The sequence below is a fragment of the Pteropus vampyrus genome, unplaced genomic scaffold (assembly GCF_000151845.1).
Source record: "Pteropus vampyrus isolate Shadow unplaced genomic scaffold, Pvam_2.0 Scaffold174, whole genome shotgun sequence".
NCBI lineage: Eukaryota > Metazoa > Chordata > Mammalia > Chiroptera > Pteropodidae > Pteropus > Pteropus vampyrus.
In genome coordinates this window covers 63,960-67,623 of record NW_011888955.1, presented here as the reverse complement: position 1 = coordinate 67,623, position 3,664 = coordinate 63,960, and the positions used below count along the sequence as shown (strand labels likewise).

Genomic DNA, 3,664 nt, shown 5'->3' with positions numbered 1-3,664 from the left:
GCTGAGCCTGAAGGCTGTGTTTCCCCCAGACGTAAACGTAGAAGGGGAATTAAAAAATAATACTCAAGTATTCAAAAGAATGACAACGTAGAAAAATAAAAATAAAGATCAATAGAAAATGTAAAACAGGGCTACGCATCAAAACCTTCAGTCACCTGTAGCGTGCATTCCGGCAGACGACAGACGATCGGACCAGGTGGAAGCAGTCACCACCTGTACACTGCTCAGGGGTGACAGGCACCGACATCTGGGGATGTGCACGCACACACACACACCCCTCCCCCAACACACCTTTGTCTCACGGCGGCGTTGGGAGGAACTAGGAACTACTTAGACAGCCCGTCGTCCCAGAAAGGAAGAACAGCTGGCCCAAACGCGACAGCCTCGGGCTCAGCGAAAGCGTTGTTTCACGGCGATTTCTTCTGAGCAGGAGGAGTTCGGCTGGCCTTTTCATGGCTGACGCCGAGTGGGATTTCTGCATTATTGATTCACCTACAAGAAGCGTTCCTGAAATAACCTCAATAATTAAATATTTTAGAATCATGAAAATGAAGAGAAATGCAATTTCCCAATGAGAAATAGCTTGTCTCACACCCTCTCCCAGCAACCCCCCCCCGTCCACACACAGGTGGGACGGATCGAGCCTTCGCGCGTGGGGCTCGGCCCCCCAGGAACCGCTTGGCCCGAGCTCGTCCCGCAGAGGCAGCTGGCCGTGTGACAGGGAGCGGCATGGTGACAGCTCACGCATCAAGCGCTGCTGATTGCAGTGTCGATCTGGGTTTGACATTTAATTTAGAAAGTGTCTCGGCTTCGGTCTGCGTCCAGTACAGCAGGCAGCAGGCACAAACCGAGTTTGTCCCTAATGCGGCAAAAGCCTGTTGCCCAGAGGCAGATTTATTTTAAGAAAAGCATCGCGGCTCCACCTCGGGGAATATCGCAGTGCCGAGAAAATAGCGTTTCACCGGTTCAGGATGGCTTTGGCCGGAAGAGAGAACGGTGATGTTTAAATAAGAAAAGTGGATTGCTGTGAATAGAGAGTTCAATTGATATGTTTAGTTACCAATGGGATAAAAGTATACTCAGAGTGTGTGTGTGTGTGTGTGTGCGCGCGCGCGTGTTCACCCATGCACGTGCGTTTATATGCATAAACCAGAAACATAAGCATTGGCACACTGCATCTTAGATTTTTTTTTTAAATAAAAGTTTTATCTTCTCATGAAAAATAGAGAGTAGAAATGACAGTATATTTTGATTTTACAGATAAACAAGTATATTCTTCATTTAACAGTGACAGTATCAATATTTTCTCTAGGTAATGAACATAATAAAACTACTTTGACGTTCCCGAAATGTCACAAGCTGAGGAAAAACGACTTTTGGCAAATGATAGATTTGTGTACTATTTACAGTAGGTTAGATTGTATTAGGAAATGAAAGCTTAATGTTTTTTTTTAATTTCAAATTAGATTATAAAACCCTGTTAAATTTAGTGTAATCAAAATTATAATCAAGTTTTCCATTACCACAAAAAGACCCTGGGTTGCAGTGCCCTAGGGATGGACTGCAGAGTGTCCTCTGAATGGCCAGCGCCGTCCTGAGGGGCAGTGGGTCGCGTGGCTGCATGTCAAGCAATGTTTCTTACATGCCCTTCCTTGGGGCCCCGGTGGGTGTTTGCCAGTGCTGGGTCCCACAGCGGTGGCCTCGTGACCCGCAGGGCTCTGCCCTTCCTACGTGTGTGGACGCACCAAGTCCTTTATTCAGCCCTTCGTCCCATGACACTTAGTGTGGCTCTGTCTACCCAGCAGACTCCAGAACGATGACCTCACTGAAGGATGTGATGCCTGGACCCTAATGACCCTCCCTGAAGACCGTGAGCGAGGTGGGGATAAATCCGCTGTCCAGCTTCCGCGTGCTTGCCGTCCACCTGCCGTCCCCGGCAGGGCTGGCCCAGTCCCCAAGTAAACAACAGCCCCCAATCCCGAAGCAGCTGCCCGCGGAGCAGCAGCCCCTCCTCCCTCCTCCCTCCTCCCTCGGCGTGGAGGCTCCTGCCCGGAGCCCTTGGCGAGTTTCAGTTTCGTCCCCTCTCAGTAGGGGAGCTTGCAGTGGCGGTGCGAGCGCTCACCCGCGTCTTAGTGGCGATGACAAGCGAACCATGCCGTCCCCATGCGCTTCCCCACGCCCACGGCCATCTGCCTCCAGCTGCCAGCCCCGGGCGGAGGACGGTTACCGTGTTCTGGCCGAGACGAGACTTAGAAAGGGGTCCTGAGACCAACCGTCAGCGTCCCCTTTGCGGAAAAACATCAGTAAGGGGGTCTGCCGTACCCCAGCTGCGCCGTCGCCCCCTCGCGTCCGGTGCTCTGTCCGCACACACATCGGCGGCGGCACGCGGCGTGCACCTGCCCGGGAGCAGGTGCTCCGCGCATGCTGCGCTTAAAATAAGAGGTTAATGCGAGGAACGCGAGAGGCAGGCGGCTGGAGCAGAGCCGTCCGGGTAAGCGAAAGCCGGTGGCATTTTCCCGCGGCCCGGGCGTCGCTCCCGGCCGGGCGTGCTCGGAAGAAGAACAGGGCGACGTGTCCGAGCTCGGTGGGCGGCCGCCCGCCCGTCACGTGTGCCTGTGCGATCGCGTGTGCGCATCTGTGCACAAGGAAGACGAGGCCGTTGTTTTGCTTCTTGAACTTGTCCGAGTGACTCCGGTCCGTGAGCTGTGACGCTTGCGATGTCCTTAGTTCGGGAGGAAGCCGGTTCCAACTCATAGATCGTTTCCTCTAAGCAGCTTTTGTTTTCCATCTCAAATCACATCGTTCCCTCCGCTCTCTGTGACCCCGTTTGGTGTCACATCCACTGCTGTCATAGGAACGTCAACGTTTTAGGGCACGTATCTCTACTAAACAGTCGCGCTCCTGCGTCGTGCCTGCCTCAGACGGGAGCGTTAAAACGCTTCCACACCAGCCAGTGTGGCTGCCGGTGGCGGCTGACGTGGACGTGGACATCGGGGGAACGCAGTGCGGGACTGGGGTTTGTACCCGCTAACGGGGCGCAGAGCCTCCCCTGAGACGCCCAGAGTGAGTACAGGGCCTGCGCGAGGCAGAGCCGGGCTCGCACCGTGACACGGGGCAGGGCTAGCGAACCCCGAGTCGCTTGAGCGGACGGCTCGCTCGCGAATCCCCACAGCGGAAGCTAAGTCGCCGACCCTGGGGGGTCCGCCATCTCCCCCGGGGAGCTCTGCCGCCGACACGATGGGAGAGGGTGCTCGGAGTCCCCAGACCCGGGCCGAGTGTGTGTCCCGCTGGAAGGCGAAGAGAGGGGAGGCAGCAGGGAGGTCGGAGGGGAAGGGGGCGACACATGGCCGCACGCGACGAGGGTGCTCACGGGGACGGCAGGCCGGGGAGCGTGGCGCGGGGTGACACCCGGCGCTGGGGAGGCCCGGGGTGCGGATGCGCGGCCAGTGGGCTGAGCGCCGTCGCCGGACGGGGGGCTCCGGTCTGGTGTTCCTGGGGTTATGAGTCCTGCCTTTGGCCTCGGGAGGAGCTGAGGAAAAGCGACGTGACACCCTTGTCATAGCAGCATCGGGGAGGCAGCGTAGCAGAGGCGCTCGGGGGCTGAAGACCCAGAACGCAGGGCCGGAACCCGTCGGAGCTCCCGGGCGGTGCGCTCGGTGGAGAC

The 3,664-nt window shown here is 56.7% G+C and overlaps 1 long non-coding RNA gene across 1 annotated transcript in view; it reads left to right on the top strand.

The window, feature by feature from the left end:
- LOC111746081 overlaps positions 1 to 3,664 on the top strand; it is a 15,410-nt gene that overhangs the window by 8,162 nt on the left and 3,584 nt on the right. The window contains exon 2 of the long non-coding RNA XR_002782915.1: positions 2,503 to 2,505. This is a non-coding gene — a long non-coding RNA (uncharacterized LOC111746081). The remainder of the gene's footprint in view (positions 1 to 2,502; positions 2,506 to 3,664) is intronic.